The 24,967-nt window shown below is 38.2% G+C and overlaps 1 pseudogene; it reads left to right on the top strand.

The window, feature by feature from the left end:
• The first annotated feature begins 3,500 nt into the window (after positions 1-3,500).
• On the top strand, positions 3,501-24,710 carry LOC122332189 (annotated as a pseudogene).
• Positions 24,711-24,967: the final 257 nt, after the last annotated feature.

Below are 24,967 nucleotides of genomic sequence, written 5' to 3'. Positions count from 1 at the left end.
GTCGCTTAGCAGTTCAATGAAAAAGTTAATATTTTCTATTTAGGCGCAATACTGACAGTTTTTTCGTGTGTGTATTTGCTTGAAAATGACCATGAATCCAAAAAGCGGGATTTGCATATGTCAGAGTGACCCACAGAAGGACCTGTGTTTTAGAAAAAATGGATTGAGTCAATGATTCAATGACTCACTCGTAGGTTACAGTGAATTATTGGCTGCATCAGAAAGCTAGGGCTGCTGACTTGTTGCCTCGCTGCCTTTTTAGGCAATGACCTTGCAGACAGCATTTGTGCATGAAGGGACCTCATGAAACTTTTGGATAGATTTCTGGGGCAGCATGATGTACAACAAAACAGACTGAGCTTATGTGATAAGCAAGTGAATATTTCATTATTTCAATAGACATTTCTCATAAGAAATACCATCAAAAGTGGAAAAATTGTAACAAAAATAAATATTTACACACAAACTGATCACCAACTGCAACTTTTAGATGCAATATTTATATTTTATAGTGCAACACTTATTCTGAAATAAATCAGATGAAAGTATCTCAGAAGACAGTATATCTGTTAAGGTAATGTTGAACTCAGAAATGTTTCGAAGTCTTCAACATGACCTGATGCTTAATGCATCCTTCGCAGGCAGCATTCTTGAGCTTTCTGATGCAGCCAACATTCTTGAATTAAGCGTTTTGAGTGAATAATTCAATGACTTGCTCGCTTTTTCTGAATGAATCAGCCAAATGAATGATTTAACGATTCTTTCATAAATCACTTTGTTTGTTCCTTAATGAACCTGTTGAGTGAGTGATTCAATCGCTTATAAGTCACTTGTTTAATTTCTGAATTAACTATTGTCCTGGCTAGGAAACTTCGATGATGATTCAGTGATTCATTAACTCGCTCATTAAGCTCTATTCACACTGCACAAACAAATGCAACAAAGAAGTTGGCTCAAGCTGGCTGAATCTTATAAAAAATAACAGTCATGTTCACACCGCACCAACAGACAACGACCAGCTCTCAATGACTGCGGAAAAAAAGATGTATTATCCTATTTCCACAATCCAAATTTTACAGTTATTGTGTTTTTGTGCGTCATTCTTTGCATGGAAAGATATCAAATAAGATGAAAGAGGTTTTGGGTGAAACTGTGGCTGCTGTCAGTTGAGTGAAAACTTACCTGCCGTAACTCACCTGCGGTTTGTTCGATCTGAATTGGCCTTTAGTCACTTGTTTTGTTCCTGAAATCTTTTTTCTGAATGAATCAGGTGACTCAAATATTGATCTATGCATATAGACAGTCACCTGTCACCAACTACTGTTGTATCAAGGTATAGTGGAAATGTGTGTGTGCTGAATAGTACACCAAAAAGTATGCTCTAACAGATAAATTCCTACTTCCAGTCTACTTAACACATTTAAAGCATCTGCATTATCCATCTAGCAAATAAGCAACCTCTTCTCTTTTAATGCACATTACTGCTATTCTTGCTGCTCACCATGCCTTGCCAGAGCAGCTCAGCATCTTCCCAACCCCAACATCATCCCACTGTGGGGGACTCGGCAGACAGGGACGGACTCTCAAGCGGGTGAAACAACATGCCTGGCAGGCAATGCCTGTTTACTGTCACCTGTCAGCTGTGTGGTGTGTACTGCTGGGCGGGTGGCTTGCAGTGTGTGTCAGCCATGGAAATGAGTTTGGCATGCCACACGTCTGACAAATTGGGGCCCCCTGGCCCCTGATGCCTGGCACGAGACAGAGTGGCCCAGTGGGCATTAGTCTGTGCTTGACAACACCCCACCTAGCTGACCTTTTCCAAAACTGACCTCAAGCTGCCACCAATCAGCTTCCAGCTCCAGTAAGCTGGTAAACAATGTGTCTCTCATCAAGCTAAAAACACACAGCAAAATTAATCCAACACATACTGTATGATCAGGAGGAGCGGGTACAGCTACTATGGTCATGAAACAAGATCGAATTACATCAAAACTACTTCCTTTGACATACCAAACAAACAAATGCAATTCATTCAAAAAATGAAATGAATAATGATATAAAAATAGTAACATTTAGGTTTTATATCCAGCTTAGGTGTGCTAGAATAATTTGTTTATAGTTGTTCATTTTTTATACTTACTCTTTCATAAGCTGATTCGCTTTTTATATCTTTACTTCTGACTATTTGAAGCATATCTATCACTGATCTATATATAAATATGTTGCGATCTAAACTCGTGAGAGGCAGTGAAGCCAGCAATTAATAGCAATTAATAATATAATAGCCGTTGTTACTATTGCTCTATTAAATGAAATTAAACACTTATCATGCATCATCTTTAAAAAAGCCATGTTTGTACTATGTAACGTTAGTGTTTTTTTTCTCAGAATAAATTATGTGTATAATATTTTTGACTGAGCAATCTATTTTAGACTCTCTAAGATCGCGCAAATACATTTAATAGCATTAGCATTGCTACATTAATAATTAAACCGCTATTTAAATAATCAATGAGTGATTTCACTGTTTTAATCGTTAACTGCTTCAAAATGAATGCTGTTAACAAAATCATTGTTGAAAGCCTACTGTACAAAGAGAAAAAAAACATAACTGTACAAGACCAATAAAGGTATACATGTATATAAATAAGTATTGTTTATTCAGATTCAAGAGTGAGCTTCGTAATTTGATATATGTTGAGGTTTTTGTACTATCGTGTAATTTACTATTGTAGCCTTTAACACAACAATATTTTAAAGCAAATGAAAAAGACAATTCTCTAACTAAATACACTATGCGATTTTTGTCCAGATTTCACAGTCTGAACAAGCTGACTCTAATTGAGGAAAGTCAGAGCTAGTCTGCGGATGAAAGCTAACAGATTCCACAGAAATTCGGGTATGGTTACAGACTTCGGCTGTTTGTCTTCAGACTTTGGTTCCATCCAGTCGGAGGTAATCAGCCGATTCAACACGTTTGTTTTCATTTGTCATACGTCTCCTAGCAACAAGGCGCCAGTTTCTGCGTCAGACTGTTGTGATCGGAATAACTTTTAAGTCTGGTAGTGTGTGATGCCCATTTCCCTTTGTCGCTATTTACAGAGTCGGTAAATGTATGCTCTCCAGCGTTTTAAAATCTATTCAGATTTTAAAAGTCGTGTAGTGTGTTCCAGCCTTACGCATCGACTCCGATGCCCGAAATGCATTTCGGTTCACGAGAGCGTGACGTCACATGACAAAGACCAGCTATAGATCAGCGATATCGATCTCTGTAGTATTCTTTTGTTTGTTTATTTATTTATGGGCATATTCTTGATGCCATTGTCAGTACTTGCCGATTTGCGTATAGCCTAAGAATTTCGTAAGATAAACTTACGTTATGCTGTCAGAAACGACAAACGCATCAAATCTGAGGATTGTTAACAATACTGCACTTCAGTAATCTGAATCCCCCCGTATGAATACATTGGTCCCGTCCATTGCTCTCTAACCTGTCACGTGGTGCGGATGTCCTTCGCTTTTCCTCTCTGTGCAGGTTAAACATGGCTGCGCTCTTAAGATCAGCCCGGTTCCTTAAATGTTCACCGGTGGCGTTGCTTCAGGCCTTTGGAAACGGCAGACATGTACCGGCAGCTGGTCGTCTTTACAGTGGAGCGGTCGGGGCTACTCGTGCAGGGTTATGTGTCCATAAAGTCCCGGGACGCTTAAACGTAAACAGGTATAACGCAGCGTGACTCTGCCATGCGTGTGTAGATCATGCAGTTGTCATTGAGAGGTGATCACTCCTGTAGCGATACTGTGCCGTTATAACGCGTTGATGTGCTGTGTGCAGGTTATTTAACCAAATTTTAACAAACGGGCCTAGATCTGAAAATAATCTAATGGCGTAGATGTGAGAGATGTGGCTTTTAACCTTATTAGCTCATAACCTGCAGTATGTGTGACCCATGAACATCACTCCACATGTGCAGAACACATGAATAAAGTACACCTTTTCTTTCAGCCTTTTTTGTGGTGCTTATAACATGTTTCAGTGAGATTATGTTTCAATCTGCCTTATGGGAACAATGGAGTAGTTTTAAAGACTTAATTTTAAATATACAACCATTAATCCAATAACTATACCATTAATTAGCCTATGATGAAATTAAATGTGTCCCTATAATACAGTAATTGTTTTAGGCTAATATGAGTTTTTCGATAAGCTGTGTGCTGCATGTGCAAAAAGTTAAAGGTCAACATGCCAAGGTCGTTTTGAGCCATCTCAAAACACTGCACATCATTTTCTTGCTTGTTGGTTACTCAATGTTTCACTCATATTTTATGTGGTGGTTAGTTCACGGCAGGGATAGAAATATGCTTTTTAATTAAGTGTTGATACTTGCACCTCACAGAGGAATTTTTACTAATTATTATGCTTTATTTTTACTTAAATATGTGTCATAATTTTTAAATGATTGCATTTGAGTAATAAATGTTGTTATTATAATAAACTGAGATTTAAATAGTTTAAAAAGAAACTTTACAAAACATTGAAACAATTTTAAAATATAAAACTACAACCGGTGCTTTTTAAGTGCATTCTAAATGGTCAAGTGTTACGGTATGGTCTAAGATAATATGATAATTGTTTTAATAGTGTGTTGTTGGTTGGCTGCGAGTGACGCTCCTGATAATGTCATCTCATTATCTTAGATCACACTGTAACTATAACAAAAAACAATTCTCATAATTAACTAGTTGCTTATTAACATGCATATTACTAGCACATTGGCTGTTTAATAGTACTTATAAAACACTAATGCCTTATTTTCCATGACCATATGTAGTTAATAGTGAGAGTTTGTCCCTAAAGTTTGACCAAAAAAATTTAATATATATATATATACACACACACACACACACACACACACACTGAATATAACCCATATTTTTTATATTTGATTTGATCATTTTTTGTAAATGAGGCCTGTTAATTTTGTGATTGGATTTGTAGACCATCTTATATACCACCTAATACACTTATTATACTTTGCAGTTTGCTCTCATTCAGATCAGTCTTGCCCTGTGTGAGCTGTCATCAGTATAGTGTTGTCCCGGAGCAGAGGCAGCTGGTAAAGGATGAGCCCAGTGTGGCAGTCCGCACCAAGCAGGCTCAGCTTTTTGACTGGGCTCTGGCCAAACTGGACAGCTCAATCCGAAGGACAGGCCGGGTCACCAAAACACTGCTGCTGCGCATCTTCCATGATGTCTGCAGAACAGGTATTTGTCTGTTTGTTTAAGGATCTTTCCTTCAACCATTTCCATAAATATGGCACGCATGTCATCTCATTTCTAAAATCACTTCCGATAGGATGTCCAAACGGAAATCAAGCTCTGTTATTGCTGAGAAGCTGTGGCTCTCTGCTTCCTGAGGTTCCCTTGGCGGAGCGCATAGAGCTGTCACAACGGATCTGGGATGAGCTTCAAGCACTGGGTATGTGTAGAGACAATTGAACAGTTACTCGCTGTACTTCTAAGTCAGGTTTTAACTTTCACAATGCTGTTCGTTACAGGCGCCCCCTATGATGTGAGCCATTACAATGCCCTGCTTAAGGCGTATCTGCAGAATCAGTTCAGATTCTCTCCAACCGACTTTCTTGCTAAAATGGAAGCTGCTAATGTTCAGCCGAACAGGGTGAGTATAATTATAGATGATGAAGAAAAATAAAAAGAACATTTGCTATGAAAAACTAATAATATGGTTTTAGCATGTATCGTGACACAAATCGCAACAAACAGTGACGCAATATAGATATGTCTTGTCATTTATTAAAATTTTTCATATATTGTGACTGGCTAGGTGACTTATCAGAGACTAATCGCAGCCTATTGTGAAGTCGGGGACATTGAAGGTGCAAGGTGAGTTACGATTTTTGATTTTCTGCAGATTAGTGTACCCTTGTGGTGTGAATTATATAAAAGTCTGCGTATTAAAAAAGGGCAGTAACAGTGTTTATTTCGCAACGTCTTGCAGTACGATCCTGGGCTTTATGAAGAGCAAAGATCTCCCCATAACGGAAGCTGTGTTCAACTCGCTAGTGACAGGCCATGCCCGTGCAGGGTGAGTGGACAGCGCTGTGATTTAGTGCTGCTTCTTTGAGCTTGTTACTCTTTGTGTTGAGTGACTTGTGTTTGTACAGGGACATGGACAGCGCTGAAGGCATCCTGTCAGTCATGAAAGGTGCAAGGATTGAGCCGGGCCCAGAGACGTACCTGTCTCTTCTTAAAGCGTATGCTGAGAAAGGCGATATTGATAAAATTAAGCAGGTCTGTAATTATGGAGTTATTAAGAGAACGTTGCGCATTATTTTGATAGAACCATAGAATAATAAAAAGTACAGTATTTGATTTTTAGGTAATAATGTATCTCATAATAATTTGTCTCCTCTAGACTCTAGAGACAGTGGAGAATGCAGATATCCTTCTGATCGACAGAGATTTGATGCAGGTGGTTTTCAGTCTGACTAAGGCCGGCCATCAGCAGTATGTGCCTGAGATTGTGGATAGGATGCGTCACGATAGAGGATATGTGCCAGGTGTGTTTACTGACAGCAGGGTCATGTCATGGAAGAGGAAGGAATATGGAACCGCTAGCTTTGAATTTTGCCATAAATGCTTACCGTAGTGGTCCATACTGAGCCATAATGGTCCCGTATGTATTCAAAGCTGTATTCTATTTTAAGTGTTTTAAATATGAACCCAAGCCAATTAGCGAAATGGGATACATACAATATTAATGCCGTGAGAAGTTGTTATGGGATTTTGGGAAGTTATCAATAATTGATATCGCTTTTTATTTTGATACTGACCCGTCCATTTCTTTTCTATTTTGTCAGATGCTATGAACCTCTGCTTGAGTCTGATTACTCACGGACATGAAGACACAGCGTTTTATGTGCTGAAGAGCTTCACCAACCTGCTGTCAGAGTCACAGACCGGTGACTCTCCAAACTTGGGAAACTTCTTTCTTCGCCACTGTGTCAGTATGGGCAAGGTAAAGGAATACAACTTAAAAAAATTTAATTTAGTAAATCACAACAAAATGATCATTTTTGTAATGGACTTGCCCTCATGTTGATCCAAACTGTGTGAGTTTTTTTACAATGGTTGTTGTAAAAAAATACTATGAAAGTTAATGGGGACCATCAACGTTTTGATTACCAGCATTCTTGAAAATATTTCCTTTCATGTTCAACGTGAGAACCTTGTAAGGTGTAAGCCTTTAAGGGTTAATGTTATTAATGCTGTGTTCATTTGTTTGTTTGTGATTTACAGTCTGTGGAAAGCATAGTTGGGTTTTGCAAAGATCTAAAAGATTCAGGTCTGCACTCATCGCCACTGCAGTACACCCTTCAGTGTGCCCTGGAAGATAAAAATACCGGTGAGTGCAATGATTTATAGTTTAAAAAACATTTAATAATTAAAACATTTATTCTAAACATTATACTTAATCCTTATTTATTGTCTTTTCAAATCCCAGGATTTTAATTCAAGCGTATTCGTCCATTTTTGTTTCTTTTGTTATTTACAATAGCCATTGATGTGCTGTTATTACAATATGAATGCATAATTCAAAGATACTAACCTAATAAGAGAGATAAGGCGTCTGAAATTTTGAAACATTAATACTCAGGAGCTTTATTTTAACAGGATTAAATCATCCTGTGTTAAACATTTCTGGGCCCCAGTTTTACTACTACTACTTTTCTTTTTTTTTTCTTCTTTTTTTTAATTTATCTGATAATCTCACAGCTGGATTTGTGAAATATGTTTAATGGTTTTAAGGTATGGCTGTTGAGCTCATGAGAAGGATGAAGGAGGAGGGATTGCCTCTCAGACCTCACTACTTCTGGCCCATCTTCACTCATTACCAGAAAGAGAAAAACATTCCCGGTGAGTCCTGACCTTATTCTTAAACACTTCTGTGTCATTGTCGTGCATATTGCAAACACTTGCTTTCATAATATACTATATTTCCTACAAATAAGAAAGTTCCAGGATTTGGAATTGTCCAGTTGGAATATTCAGATTGTAAAAAGTTAGAATAAGTTATTTATATATTTATAAAGCCGTGGAATAGGAAAAATTACTCTCTTTGACACTCTCTCGCTGATGAATATCATTTTTTTCCCCTCCATAATTCTTTCAGTTTCTGTGTTCCAGACTTCCAAATAAATGTTCTGACAAAAGAGCATGTCCAGATAAATCCTGCTGAAACTGCAGCAGCAGCGAGTACAAAACATTTCATTTTTAACCAGTTACCTTCATGAAACATGCAGGATCACTCTCACCTTTCTGTTCCTGTACGTTTTTTTTTTTCCCTCCCTTTTTTTTTTGTTTGCCCAGTGTTGAAGTCTGCACTACGTGAAGGTTACATGACAGAATTTGTAGTGACTGGGTCTCATGTAAATGCGAGCGCTCTGAGGGAATTCACTTTCAATTACGTGCGCCGCTGTGCACGGCCATGAAATATTTAGCGCCATGTCACATTCTGTCCACAGGTGTCACCAGCGGGCAGACGCCCATCCCCCTTTCCACCCACCGGTTTTCCGTCCACCCGTTCACGAGTGCGGAGAGGGGGAAAAGTTTGCATTTTGATGAGGTGTGGATTTGGGCAGGCGAGTTTGAAAAAGCATATGCTAGCTTTGTCTCGGCAGCCGCGAGCGAGCGGTGCTTGTCAGATTCAAGAAGCGGTGCAGCTCATTGCTTGTGACATGGTGCGAGAAGAATGCCTTAGTTCCTCGCATAGCACACAACAGGCTTTTACATCTGCATCTTGAACACTCTTTGCGCTAGTCACATTTCGAAAATCCACTTTTTGTCGTCCGCTTGCATTGGATGCTGGGTTCTTTCAAATCTCAGTAATTGCTGAAAGCCACTTTAGGGCTTCCATCAACTTTAATATCATTCTGAAGGGAAGCATCTCAAAGACTGGAGGTGGCAAGTGATCTCGCCGCTTAGGTCTTCTCTGTTTCTTCATATCTTGTTTCTGGAGCTTACACATTTTTCATTCTGAATTGCATTAAAACAGGAAGACTCAATCTGAAATGGCTGTGCCATGTACGTAAACATTCTGTCTTAGGAAATATAGTAAAAATAACACTTTTTACAATTTTTTTTATTTTTTTTTTTCCCCAAACTTAAGTCTCCTCTTTTGTCTTCTGAATTAGTGTCTTAAGTTAATTTAGACTTATGGAATTGGTTGACTTGATTTAGCCTTTTCTAGTTTTTATTTTGACTTTATTTAGATTTTTATTCTTACACCTTAATATATTTAACGACACTGCAATAAGTACATTTTCATCTTGATGGTGATTTGATCAAATACAGTAAAATCTAATGTTACTGTTTTTAATAACCGTTTGTTTTATTTATTTTTGTGAGCTTTACTCCAGTCACATGGTCATTCAGAAATCATTCTAATATATTTGTTGCTTAACAAATAGTTCTTGTAATTGTGAATGTTCTAAGTACTACTTAATTGTACTACTAAATATTTTGTGGAAACCATAATACATTTTGGAGGATTCTTTGTAGAATAGAATATTTTTATTTTTTTGCAATAGAAATCTTAAGCAATATATATGTCCTTATTGTGACTTTTGACCAATTTAAAATTGAATTTCTTTGCTGAATTTTTTTTTTTACTTGATGTACATGTGCTTTCCTCTTTCAACAGATGTAAGCACACTTTAAGTTTTGCTTGTAGCAAGATAAACCTTTTGGCTTTTTTAAATTTTTAAATCCATTTTGGTTTAAAATACAACTACTGTTAACAGTTTAAACTCTGCCCCCTTCCCTTTAGTGCTCCTCTAGTAAGAGACACCGCAGTCTTGGTGACTTCCCGCACTTACAGTTCAATCATCAAAGTCGGTGATGTAGCAAACAGAAACTTGGAGGTCGCTCGAGAATTCATTGAACCGGATTTGTTCCATAAAAGCCCTCTCACACACTTTCTGAATTGTGAAGTTTTGAATCGGCTGGTGATGTGACTGGATATCCATTTTCTATCCCCATTCACATGCTACCTATCAGCCAGTGATGTCTGGGCCAACTTTTATGGCTGACAAATGGATCAATGGATTATTTAACAGCAAAACAGGTGTGCTTCTCTCATAAAAATAAAAGAATGAATAGACAGACGGCTCTCAGGCTCCATTGAGAAGAGAGTGTCTGGATGACTGTTTATGTTTGCTTGAAAGCAAAGAGCTACTGAGTTGCAAGAAAGGATGAATGGAGAAAGCTGCACGGATGAGAATGAAATGGAGAGATGGGGTGGATGGATGGATGGATGGATGGAGCCTCCAGGTGCTTTACCTGGCTAATGCTCTCACACACCGGTTGCCGACCGCTCCTGGTGCCAGATGCAGGTTTTAATGGCAGATAAAAGCTGCTCTTATCTTTTATTCAGGTGTGTAGGTGTCCCCTGAGCATTGCGATACAGAGTGCTAAGGACCAAGGTGAAGAGTAAACAGAACACAAATCGCTATTTCACGTGTTCCCACACACACAACCGTTTGCCCGAGGTCGAGAGACTGTTCCATATGCATGTGGTGCTTTAGGCAGGAGTGAAGGGCTCTGCTGGAGAGCCGGGTAAAGGCCTGAATCCTCTGCCTGAAGGAGGTGTTCCTCCAGGCCATGCCACTGGAAGACTGATGTGATAATACTAATTATACAAGTATTTTATTTCATTTCTTTATTAATGCTTTCAATTTAAGACCGGGTTCAGTGATTTGTAAACGGCCTTGGGCTTTAAATTATGTTGCCGGCTATGTGTGTAGCAGTAGTCTTAGTTCTTATGAAATGTTTTTTTTTTTTTTTTTTTTTTTTAATAATTTAATAATTTATTAATAATTTTTTTTTTTGCTTTAAATTCATGGTTCAGATATGTAATGCTGAGTCATTGCTTGCATGAACTGAATGAACAGGCATCATAGTGGGATGTGAATTTAAAAAAAAAAAAAAAAAATTGGTATCTGTATTTTCCATCCTATAATGCATGACCAACATTAATTGTGTAAATTCAAGGAAAAAAGAGACTCTTTACAGGTAAAAGCAGGTTTCCCTTGTTGTACTTTTGCTTATCACATGTATTACGTCCGACCTTGAGGGCCCTGTTTTGCTCTATAGACTTCTTTGAAATTTGGTGCAGTCGCAACGTTTGTATGTCATAAATGATATTAAGTTGCACACATTTAAATAAATCACTTTTTTTTCCTTCAGGTGTTCTGCAAGTTCTGAGAGCCATGCAAGAATTGGGTCTTGCGTCAGACGTTGATACTTTTAGCATCTACATCCTGCCGTCTTTCCCATCAGCGGACAGTGCCCGCACCTCTCTGAAGGTAATTGTACTGGATATACGCGTGGCTTGTTGGTTTATGTGACCGTCTGAAACACTCTTTAACTTGATAATTGCAGAATGCCGGTATTGACGTGGATCCCAATATTTTGACTATGGCAGAAATACGAACGGAAACCTCACGTGGAAACCTCGCAGAGCTGTTCTCTCTGAGTAAGCATTAGCTTTCATGAAAATGTACCTCTTTTCCTTTGTCAACCACTCTCTGCCTGTGTGTATAACACGTTCTCTATGGAGAGATTTCTTTTTTTTAGATGTACTTTCCATGATAGTTCTCATCACTTGAGACTAATTGCTGTCCATCAGGACTTCACATACATAGACGCTCAAACATGCTCTCTACTAATCAGCTACATGCCCATTTGGCCATTTAAGTGATTAGAGAGTGAAAACTATGTGCATATATACTGTGAGTGTGTGTATATGTCTGTGTGTGAAATGAAGCAATGGAGTGGAGCTCTTATCGACCAAGGTGAATTGGGACAGATGCTGTTGAATTATGGATGGTACCTTTTCACCTTCACAGTTGTGCCCCTGCTGTCTCTTTTCTTTTGTTTATTGGTTTATTTTAAATTCAAAAGACGTTATAGTACTAGAATATAAAAAAACCTGGAAAGTTTGCCAAAAGCTCTAAAGCCATAAGTCAACATGTAGCTCACTAAGAAAATTTGCTTTAGTTAAATGTTTGAAATGTCTTTGATCTCATGACATTTATCACATTCACACTCTTGCAGTGTCTTCATCTGCTGTTCCATACATTGACCTCAGTGTATTCAGAGGCACCCTGATCTCTGCATTCAGAAGGTAAGTAATGAAACAAACTGTGTGTGTGTGTGTGTGTGTGTGTGTGTTAGCTTGTAGAATATTCTGCCTTTTGGCTAGACAGCCACTCACTCGTCACCTCATGCATATGGACGCAGTCATCTCTAGCCCAATTACAGCATGGGAGGAATGCAAATAAGAGTTTGTCCTCTTTGTTGCTTCGCTTCTGACACCTCTCTGTCCGATGCTGAAAGACTACTAACTATCCCGACTGCCGCTAATGGTGAGATGCAAAGGCTCACATCAGCATGGCTGTCACTGTTTATTTTCGCCTAATTCCTCCCCAGATGATCACCTCATCCCTCACACATACTCATAAACCTGTCATGGTATTTAATTTATCACATCATTTTCTTATGGTATCACTTAGCGCACTCACTCAGCTTGAATCTAAAATCAATCCCATCATGCACAATAGTTAAGGACCAGCTCTGTTTTTAAGCACATAGGCCGTAGGGCAGCAGATGCTGCTGTCCTCTGTATTTAGCAAAGCATTTAGATGTGAAAGTGGAGAGGAGGTTGCCGCAGCGATGGATGTCAGGTTTGTAATTGGGGTTGTCAGAAGGGTAGAGGGGTTGTCGGGCCCTGTCTCCTTAGCGACCTGCTCTTGTAATAATCAAGGTCAGGAGATAATTTAATCATTAAACAATGTTGAATCTTTTTTTTTCTTCTTCCTTGTCTCCCTGCTGTCCGCCGTCAACACTCCCTAATACTGCTGCATCTTGATTTCTCTACGTGTTGTTGGGCTGTGTGTGTGTGTGTGTGTGTGTGTGTGTGTGTGTGTGTGTGTGTGTGTGTGTGTGTGTGTGTGTGTGTGTGTGTGTGTGTGTGTGTGTGTGTGTGTGAAACCGCTGAGGCTCTAGGCTCTTTTTTGTTAAAGCTATACTATAAATGTATTATAATGTAATATTTATATTTAAAATAAATGTTGTTCTTTTATCAAAGAATCGTAGAATGTATTCCACTTTCTTATGATAATAAGAAATGTTTCTCATTCATTAAATCAGCATATTCTAATGATTTCTGAAAGATAATGTGACACTGAAGAGAGTCATGATGCTAAAAATTCAGCCGTCATCATTACAGGAGTAATTTCAATTCGCATTTAAATTTGACATGGTGACCATAATATACTTTGTTACAATGTAATATAAGTATTATAATAATATACTCATTATACAGTTTTCCTGGGTGACTGGGAAATCATGGAGATTCACTCTGATGACCCTCCTGTGTGTTCTGACTGGTCAAATGAAGGCCACTCACACCGCATATATGTATCACTGTCTGACAGATGATCAGCCAAAGCATTTTGTTTGAAAGTTGAACTAGAATTGTTTTTGTCCGTGTTTGTGTGAGAGTTATCTCTGATCCTTTACTGCCCCCTACAGGTTTGAGGATGTGGAGTGTATGACGAAGGTAAGCCTGAAACAAAGTGATTTTAAGAAATCTGGTGGAAAAACAAATGAGAAGAACTTTGTGAAAGTGACCTCTTCATCTGCTGTTACAGATTACAGAACTTCTCTTTAAAGACCCTCGGTTCAGTAATGCTGACCATAAAAATTCAGGTATGTTGTTTAACACTAGCATTTGGTATTTGCCTGTTCACTTTTATGTGTTTAACTTTCTTTTTTAATAATGTTTCAGTCTTTCATTTAATGTTGTAAAATGTTGTTAAAAATGGGTTTTAATAAATTGTAGCATAGCTTGCTGAACTTTTTTTTTATGCTGCTTTATTATTATGCTTTTTTATATATATATATTCCTGTTTTAATTGACATAATATCCATCACAATCTTAGCTGATATCGAGTATAATGTCATCTCTTGGGCTGGTTGGGGAGACATTGCACTAGTATATCTCAATGCATACATGTTCTCTAAACTAGTTTTTCTGACCGTATTGTGTGTCTGGCAGTGATGGAGTGTATCCTGACAGTCGTACTTTTTGCATTAATTGTGTGTGTGTCTGATGCAGTCTGAATAGTGAGTGCTGTCTGCTTGCTGACTCTGCGCTGAGTTAACAGAGCTTCTGTGAGTGTTTGTCGCCTCGCTGCACTAGAGCTGGCCTCTGCTCGAGTGTCCGAGCAGGTGGGAGCGATGGAGACGGGCTCTCTGTCTCATCCCATCACCGTGCACAACACAAATGTGTGCGTGAGGCTGTCAGCTGCCAGCCACTTGTTAAAACAGACTTCAGTCAAGACCGCAGCAGAGCTGCTTGTGTCAGCATAACACACACACACGCGCGCACGGTTTAAGAGCTTATTTGCTGGATTGCAGGATTTTTGTTTTTCTGGTCCTGCAGAAGCTCCCTTTGACTTTATATGACTCTGGTAATGTATTTATAAAAAGCAGAACTTATCGAATTGGTGGTTCTCTCCTTTTTTTGCAGAAAATGTGGCCTACTTCCTTTACAGCCTGATTAATTCCATGACTGAGACAGAGGTGCGGTCCAAAGAAGAGGAGATTAGAGAGTACTTCGGCCTGCTTAAAAACATGGTATGTTGGATACATTCAAGCATGGTGTCGTGGAACCATTCAATATGCTTGTTAAATTGAATCTGTATAGACGTTCACATCGCCTTATGATCAGATAAAATGTGTACACAAATGTGTCGCTCAAAATTTGGGATCAATAAGTTAAGCAAGTACAGTATGCAATAAATGTATACAACAGTAAGAACTTCTGTAATAAAAGATTTCTATTTTACAAAAATCCTGTGCTTTTTAAATCAAGATATATTTTTGAGAAAAACATGCATTTTTTAGAAAGATTTTTGAAGGATCATATGATGTAAAGGTTGTAGTATTGGCTGCTAAAAACTTTTTTTTTTTCAACACATTATAAAATATTAAATTAGAAAGCTCTTAATTGAAATTAATAATATTTCACGACAATACTGTTTTATTGTATATATTTTTTTAATCAAATAGCTGTATGCTTTTACAAAATAAAAGCTACTTAACACAAAGAATAAATTTAATTCTGCATTTGCCGTTTTATTTGCTACAAAATGTAACGTTATTCAAAAATCATTAGTATGAAGAATAGCATACATACAGAAGCACTGAAGCAAAGCTAAATATCATTTGCTACTTTGTTAGATCAGTGGTTTTCTCTTCTTTCAGAATATCATCATCTCGCCGAACATCTTTAGAGGGATCAAGAACCTACTGGAGTCCTACAAAGTTCCAGGCCTTTTGAAGGTATTTCATATATAGTGTGGTTTGCAAAGATGAGTAGAATTTTCTATACTTGGAGATTTGCTTCTGACACCACTTCAGCCATGAATTATATCAAAGTTTAGCATTAGATGTAGCGATGCGTGATTATGACCTTAATAATGATCATAATTGTTGAATATTTCCTTGAAACCGTAATTAGGATCATCATAATTTACATAATTTATTTGAAAGATGTTTATACTAGAGCTCGACAGATGTATCGGTCATTAATCAGCCCGAAAGTTGATTCCTGGAACTATTGGTTATCGGCAAAAATGTACACCGATAGTTTTTTCCGTGTTGCATCTGCTGCTGGAATGGCTTTAAAGGTTCTCTTATTGCATAGATTAACATATCTATGGCAAGAGGAGCCTCTAAAGGCGAAAATAACTGAAAACGCATGCATTTGTTTTGAAATGTGATAATGCATGCTGCACGGAGAGCACAAGCTGTCTGGAAAGAGCGCAGTGTTTAATGTCATGATTGTTACCGTAAATTTGACCTGAGCTTGAGTGCTGTTTGTCAGAGCCTGTCATTGAAAAAAGTGACATGCCTCTGCAGCGGTGGCAAAAAATTAAACCGGATTTAAAACACTTGCACATCTGGCAAAGAAGTTTCTGCCCCCCACCATCCACCGTGTTTAATGAAGCAAGATAAGCATTAACTCATTACACGATCTTAACCGTATGAATGAGTGAATGGTTTTGTGTTCTACACACGTACGTAGCGTGCTGCTCACAGTGATTCAGCTCCTGTCAGCTCACTAAACATAAACATAAACTCCAGAACTAGCCTTTTACTGTTTTATTTGAGTAAAACTAGCTGTAAAGCTATTCACAGCCGGGCCAAAAAATACAAGTTTAGTTTAACTTGCAGTAGTGCTACTACCAGGCTGCAAGGCTACTAAAATTATTAAAACATTACAAAAAAAAACGCCCAACAACTTTTATCAAATTATCAAATAACATTTCTTCCATGTTTTAATTTTAAAAGTAAATCCCCTCTGTAATAATAATTTAAGGATGTTTTATTCCTTAATTTGATGACAAATACATGATCAGGATTGTTGTTTTCAATACTATTTTAATACCATTTTGCATGAGTGTTATGTTTTTGTATATTTCTTTTTTTGTTTGTTTGTTTTTAAAACTATTTTAAAACTGTCGGTTAATAAATCAGTTATCGCAAGTGTGGTCCAAACTAGCTGCCGGTATTGCCGAAATTCAGTATCGGATGAGTTCCAGATTATACTAATGCTTGAAGCAACAGCATACTTTATTTCAAAGTAACAACTGATTCAACAACTGAGATTTTGATCATTTTATGTATTAACTACAGTTTTTTTTTTTTTTTTCTTTCAGGATGTCTCTGCTCTTACGGAGAAAAATTTGATGCTGGGTTGATACTAATGCAACACAGCACAAAGTATTTGTATGTATATGTTTTTTCACCAAAACCAGATCGAATCTGTGATCTGAGCTGTGTCATCCGGGTAAACTTTTTTGTTTTTGTTAGGGTTTTGAGGGGAAACTTTCATTACTGGAGAAGACCCTGGCAGAGCAGAAAGCTGAGGGCATACCAGTCAGTTCCACCTCTCAAAAAGTCATCTCTGCCCTGTGTTTCGAGGAGGTGAGGTCTATTTTTCTCATGAATAACCATAAATATTTAGTTTACTGCACACTGATTGCTATTTTTATAGACATTTATAGTGGTCAGCTGATTTGATTGGGCGCTTGGGCATCATCTTGAATGCGCATTTACTTCAATCTCCAGTTTTTAGGTGTACAAAACCTTTTATTCTGCTAATTTTTGATCTATAGTGGCTAATGAAGTACCAAGCATTCACAGAAACTAACTTGGTTCAACATTAGACAATAAAATGAATATTGGTCAGTATTTGTATACAAGTTTGATGTTTTTGCATAACTCTATCTTTATACTGGAAAACTAGAAACTGGAGGAAGCTCTGGAGCTTAAAACTCAGTATGAAGCGGATATGACTCTCCTGCCTCATATGCCATGCTCATCAACCTGTGCTGCGCCATGACAATGCTGAAGAAGCCCTCAAGCTAAAGATGGAATTGTAAGTTAGACTTGAACATTATTATTAATCCTTTATTAACTGAGTCAGTCAATACTGTACTGAACTAATAATTTAGACGAAGTTTTCAGTACTGAATTATCAAAGTCATATCTGGCTTCATAGAATATTTTTTTTATATTTATACTTCTCTCATGAGTACTCATTAACAAGCAAAGTAAATGACAAAATGATCATTGAATAATAACTTTACGTTTTTTGGTACCGCTTTATTTCAGTAATTAGCAGTCATTAGAGTACCATTACACTGTCTGCTTAATATCTTTTAGCACTTTATTTTGTTGGGTCCTCAACATAAACCTGCACTAACAGGTGCAAGAGTTAGTAAACATGTAATTGCAAATTAATGAGAGTTAGTTGACGTGTAGTTACAAAGTTACTTACAGTTAGTAGAATGTTTAAAGTGGACCACAAATATATATATATTTTTTTTGCTTTCGGTTAGACAATTACAATCCAAGTAATTTGAATAACTTTTTTTTGGTGCTTATTTACTTTAAAGTAGCTTGAATATTTTTAATATAAATGAATGAAAAGCAAATAATGTTAAATTCTCAAGTGAAGTGTCCCTTTGAATTCGAAACATTCGCGAAGAATGTGACTTTAAAATTAATTTGTCAACCTGTTTACTCTTCTTTGGCGTTTCAGGCTCGTGAGGACTCTGAGGTCGCGCTGGATGCTTACAAGTATGTGGCCTTGGTCCAAGTGCTATCCAAGCACGGCAAGCTGAAGGTTAGTGGTCGCGTCTGTGCCCGTGAGTGAAAGCATCAGACCCTGTTGAAATAATTACAGACGCCTTTTATTTTCACCATCCCGGATTAATGAAATAATTTAGTTTTAGTTTGTCACAAATAACGCAGACGGTCACATTAGGTGTGCCTTGCCTCACTTTTTAAAAACCACTTAGGACGCCAAGGTACCAATGAGCATTTTGTATTACTTATCACAGCGCTATCAAAAGCTGCCACTTGCTTAATTAGTTTTTAAAGCGGCGGTTGGCGCGGAACTGCCGAGAGAGCCTGTCTACTTGTGAGAGTGAGGTCCGAGACGCCTGTCTATCCGCATGGGGACATTAATCAGCCATTATCTGAATTCCACGGTGGATTTCTCCATGCTCATGTAAGACGCAATTACAATAAAAGTGTTTCCTCTCTTGCTTGTGCACACAGTGATGGTGAAAATACACGCTCCGCTCTCTTTTCACGATGCGTGTCACTCTTTGGCTGCCCTCTCCCTCGCCGACTCATCCTGTCACCGAGTAGGGAAAATTACAGGACCGCTGCACTTTAACAGAATTATCAAACCGCCCTGATACTAATGGCATATCATGTCGGGAAAGTGCTTGAGTATTCACACACACACGCACATTTGCATGTGAATTCAGGCGAAAGTCTGTGATGAGGGGAAGTGTGTGTGTATGTATATGTGTGTCCATCAGAGCGAGCCGTGGTGGCCATTAGCCCGCCGGTGTGCGCTTGAGCTTGTCATTCACATTACACACACCTCAGTGCCCGGCATGCCCGCATCACCGCCACACAACCTGATCCGCTTGAAGATCATGACTCGTGGCACCTTAGTGCACCGCCTGGCCTGGCTTTAATGGCCTTGTTTTTGTTTTGAAACCCTTTCCTTGCCTCTTGTCCCTTTTTTTCCCCTCTTGTTTCCATTTGTTACGGAGTTCAGAAACGCAGTTGCCGGTTCACAGGCTGGCAGAAGGCCGTGGAATGAGCTGGAGGACTAATGGGCTGTGTGATATTTGTTTACCTCAGTGTGTGGTATCAGACAGTGGGCCGGGATGCTTCGCTGCTAGCCGTCCATTCGGGCCCATTTACCACCAGCAGCTGATTGGGTGTGATTAGTGGTTCTGTCAGAAGAGAAGAATTTGAGCTGTCTGCCGTCACAGAGCTTTCTTACACGGCTGAAGCTCAGCTCGGTTGCTGTTTGTGGTCCAGCGATGTGTGAACCATGCTCTGTATGACCAGAGAGTGGTCTGAGGGGCTTCATTTGGGACTCAGAAGTTTGTCTTGCTTACTCATCCATAACCTCAGGACATGCTCATCAGGAAGTCCTAGTGTTGTGCAGAAGTTTACACACCTTATGACTTGCTTGTGCACTTGTAAATTGAGCTGTGATATTTAAAATTAAATTAAATTGACCCTGTTTTACTCACCTTCAAAACATGGTGTATATGACTTTCTTTTTTAGGCAAATCTATTTGAAATTGTTAAAACTGCACTGGCTCTTCCAAGTGTTAGAATGGGAGGTGGGTGTTTTTTTTTTTTTTCCTTCAGAGTCTGAATGTAGTTAAATAAAGTGCATGTGCCGCTGTAACACAACATGCCTCACACAGCTCCAGTAGGTGAATGAAGGCTTCTTTGTAGTGAATCCATGTGTTTTTTTTGTAAGAAATATATCCATATTTAAAATGTTATAAACGCTTTCTCTCTCTACTTTCACTTCTTTTCTATCACGTAAACATAATTTAGCGCAGAGAGGGAGAAAGCAAAACAAACCCTGGTCATGAATTAGAAGCACAAAAGAATTTGTAGAAGAAAAACAAATGTTACAAAATGGATTTGTAACAAAAATATGGCTTATTTTGATATAAGCCAAGAGGAGATTGGTTTTCTTTTGCTAAAGGAAGGAAACTTTGCTTGCTTTGCACCTGTAAACAAACCTTCGAGACTAACACATCTCAAAGGTGCTTGTTTGACGGCATACATGCTACATCATCCACGCGAAATTCTTGCACATGCGGAAGTGAGAGAAAAGTCTTTATCTTTGTTAAATATTTCTTACAAAAGAACATCGGTTCTCTACAGGAGGACTGATTCACCCCTAGAGCCATGTGAGAGACACATTTTATTATAGATAAATACGCTTTGAGTACTTACTGGCCTACTGCCATGTTAACGCTTTATAGAGCAAGACATTTTTTGACTCTAATTGAAAAACTCCAATTGGATTTGTCTGAAAGAAGAAAGTCATATGCAACTACAGTAGGGTGCTTTGAGGCAAGTATGCAAAACATGACCTAATGTTGGGTGAGCTAACACTTTAAAGCTAGTTTTGATTCAGTATTTTCTGAATGAAATGCATACTTCTCTTCATCCAATCAATTTGCAGTAAAAAAACAAAACAAGAAACGTCCTATTTTCCTCATTCAATATTCTATTTCTCTCTGAAGAATGTAACAAAGCAGAATTAAAAAAACTTTATCCTCTGTGTTTATGGCTCTGTCTAGGTAATTCTAATTTGAAGGTAAAGGAAAAGAGTAGGAGATCCAAGCAAGCATATTTTTATATGCAGGTATTTGAGTAGAACACTTAAATGCACATTAAAGCAATTGTGTCCATTTGACTTTCATCCAGCTTTATCACATAGCCTCATTTTATATGGCTGAAATGTTGTACTACATCAGTGTGCTCTGTACAACAATGCTTGCAAAGCCCTGGGCTGTAAGAAAAGTGCATGGTTGAGTGCCTAGAGCGACGGCCCAAGAATCAAGAGGTTGTTAGTTCTAATCCCCTCGTGGGTATCGCTGTCACGACGCCCTCCGGCGATCCACTTAACCTCCATTGCTTCAATTCATATCCAGCTGTTAACACATAACATGTGGCACTTTTTAGACAAGAGCGCTTCTTAAATGACAAGCTCTCTATTTAAATGGGCTGACTGCTGGGATCTTGATAAAACAATCCTCAAAAATTAAAAAGCAGTAAAGGATGAGATCTGTGCCTGAATAACAGCATGACTGAGTAGATAAGTGAACAGAGCTTTATCATACAAAAGCAGCCTCTTAAAAACTCAGCATGACCCTGCTGAACCTCCTGTTCCCGCTTCACTGTTCCTTTTGGCTCATCACTTTTCCTGACAGTACGGAGCGCTGAGCTGGATTTGCATAACAACAGGACAAAAATTGCAGGGTGATGAAGTGACAGATTGGAATTTGTGGGCTAAAACAAGCTGGCTGTCTCTGTTTGAGTGTATAATGCGAGTGTGTGTGGAGACTGAAGTGAACTGTGGTGTTGTAGGTCGGGCCTGCATTGTATATTTCCATATGCATGCCGTTACTTCCATACTTGAGGTCGTAGATATTGTCAAAACACTGTAGGAATACTCGTTGGGTAAAGGTGAGGATTTTTCTCAACTTAATTTCATCGCTTAAGATGCAAACTGTAAGTGGGCGTTTGTAGGTTGATTTTCGTCTGTACAGTCTCTGCGTGGTTCATTGGATTTGCTGGCAAGGCTGCATTTAATAGATTAAAAATACAGCAATAGTGTGAAATATTACAATTTAAAATAAATATTTCTAAAATAAGTTATTCCTGTAATTCAAAGTTGACGTTTCAGCAGACATTACTCCAGTCTGCAGTGTCACAGGACCTTTCAGAAATCATTAATATGATTGGTGCTTAAGAAACATTTCTTCTTATTAGCAGCGTTGAAAACAGTTGTGCTGCTTAATGTTGTGCAATGATTGATTAATAGGATGATTATTATGAATTTTTTTAAACGGTAATCTCTTGTTTTATTATAAATGGCTTTACTGTCACAGTGTATTCCATTTTGATGAAGAAGGAAAAACATCTAAAAAATGGTGTTCAAGAAATTTTAATAAATTACAATGTAATATAATGGCTACTGTTTGGTGATGCTAGTGGAATAGACATTATTCCACCTTTTTAAAAGTGCATATTACAGTTTTACATTTTTAAAATATTTAAAATAAAATAAAAATGCTACAATAATTGTATTCAATTTATTAATTTATTTTAATTAACTGCTTTTCACTTCATATGGCATTTGTGTGCCCACATTTACTTCATTTAGTTCTAAACTATGTTGACACATTTATGTATACTAATTTACACTAACAAAAACGTAACGTTAATATTAAACTGTGATGCAAATCATATATCCTTGTGTTGCCAAAACTTTTGCTGCTCAATAATAAAGTTTTAGGTGGGACTCTTTATTAATCGATGGCAAGTGTTCAAGAAATACCAATTTTGGCAATTCGCTAATGGCATGAAAACTAGTACTTTATCTTGATCTTTATCCAAGCATTATGAAGAAATGGAGATGAACAGCAGTACTGCTGTGAGTCATGGAATTTGGGAGTTTGCCTGACTGCCTGTGGCCAGCGCTGACTTCCCACATGCACACAGCTGTGATGATGGTATCCTCATTCTCTCTCTGTGTCGCTTCTCTCGGTTCTAGATGATTAGTATCGCCAGTGCAAACAGGCCCTATCGGTATCAGCCCATTAGCTAGCCTCTAAACAGCAGAAACACATCTTAATTATCTGGCTTGGTGACAGAGCAGCTGTGGAGGTGGACCTCTCTCCTCTGCCAGATGGGAGCATCGCCCAGTAAAAAGCCTCCATTACGGTAGCAAATCTGCGGGCGTATTCACGACCAGAGCCCGCCGAGTTCACGCGGGCACTCGCCATGACACCTATAATTTCCGGCATGCTTTCTGCAGGGAACCGTGGAAAAAAAGCCTACTATTGTGGGGCCTCCGTGAATTGTAGTCTCGTTTAGAAATGCAAGTAGTAATTAGCGGCGAATTGGCATTATACGGCAGCATTTGCATCCTCGCTGGGTGTAAAATGTTGTTTTAATAGCGGTTTGTTTTCCCCACATGAAATTATCTAAGGGGGCTTTTATCACCTCTTCCCCTCTCTCGCTCTCTCTCTCGCACTCTCTCGTCTGGCGCCGGCCCATCAGGGGACGGCTAAGCGCACAGATATACAAATAATCTCCACAAGTCTGTGGAACAGTCAACGAGACGGTTAAACCTTTGTACGCACTTGTGATTTATGAAACTGCACGTCGAGTGCCAAGTAACCAATATATACAATTGTTCCATACCTTATAACTAGTTGCACGTAGAGGATCCAAGCACTGATTTATACAATTTCATTGTTTTATAATTGTCAACCCACTACAGAAAGTAAAAAAAATAAAAAATAATCGAGTTGATTCAAGACTGTCAATTCAAAGTAGCGAGTCATTTGTTGATAACTGGATAAATGCATGACCACTGCTAGGCCATTGCTGATATTTTGGCTAATATATCTTTAACTTTTTGTTCCCTCAATCTCTGGTTATGTCATACAGACGCGATAGACATGCTGAAGGAGATGAAGGAGAAGAATGTGCAGTTAAGGGAGAACACGATCAGTTTGCTCGGCCAAACGATAAACAAGGCTGCATTGAAAGGAGATGCCAACACTATTCGACGCCTCCAGGAGACAATCTTTCTTTGGGCCTGGCCAAACCATCCAGTGTCCTCTGCTCACCCCTCATCAGTTGCTATCTGGAGAGGTGAGTTGATAAAACTTTGTAGCACTCTACAGTTCTGCACACCCTCTGAAGGATCCAGCATTAAAACAGAATGCCTGACATTTTAGTTTTAACAGTGTTGGTTAGGTCTGTGCGATATCAGACGATATCAGTAATTATCACAATAAATGTCAGTTTATTATTTCTTTCAAGTTGAAGGCAGATCTTTGCTTCATTGTAAATGTAAAAACCAGACAGTTAATTGTGGCTTTAAACTATAGTCAGAACATGACAAACTGTTTTTGAGTTCTTTACACTTGTCATTTATCTTTAACAGCTGTAATTGTAAAAAAATCTTAGTTCTACGTGGTGCTCATGAGTAATATTGTTTCAAATCACAAACAGATAATGTCAATAACATAACATATCTTTTCGTCTCTTATTCTGGCTGTTTTTTTAAACTATCAGTCTTCCATAGTAGCATACATTTAGTCTTAGATCATTATAATTACAGTTTTACAAATTAATTACAAATACAGCACCTCAGTACTTTTAGTAGAAATGCATTAAAAGCTATAGGTTAATCACAAAAATACTGTAATTATATTCCATTACTCCTCCTGCAACACATTTAGTGTCTACATTTATTCAAATAATAAAATTGGACACTTAATACCCACATTTCTTACTCAGTACCATAGTGCAGCTATTGTTACTATAGTGAACCTATGGTAAATTGACGATTGTAGATTAAAAAGTCTTCTGACTGTATCGCTAAGAGCAGTGTCTCCTGTCAGCAAGTTGTTTTCTTTTGCCAACTATCCTTGCGTAACAGGTTTCGTATCGCAGCGCAGTCACGCCTGATCTGGTAGCTCACTCCGCAACGCCATTGAACTTAGATCAGAGCGTTTAAAAGCTTCAAATGACTAGCGCTTTTCATTACGCATTTGCTTCATAAACATTTACATCAAATTTATATCGCCGATAATTATCGTTATCGATTTATCGCCCAGCCCTAATGCTGGTCTTTAAAGATTTATTTTGAAATGTTTAGCCTTTCATTTGGATTGTACATTTAGTTTACTGCAAGTGAAGTGGGGAAAGAGAAAAAAGGGGCGGGATCTATAAA

The sequence above is a fragment of the Puntigrus tetrazona genome, unplaced genomic scaffold (genome assembly GCF_018831695.1).
Source record: "Puntigrus tetrazona isolate hp1 unplaced genomic scaffold, ASM1883169v1 S000000006, whole genome shotgun sequence".
Classification (NCBI taxonomy): domain Eukaryota; kingdom Metazoa; phylum Chordata; class Actinopteri; order Cypriniformes; family Cyprinidae; genus Puntigrus; species Puntigrus tetrazona.
Note: the sequence above shows the minus strand (reverse complement) of the source record. Positions and strands in the feature narration are given on the sequence as shown.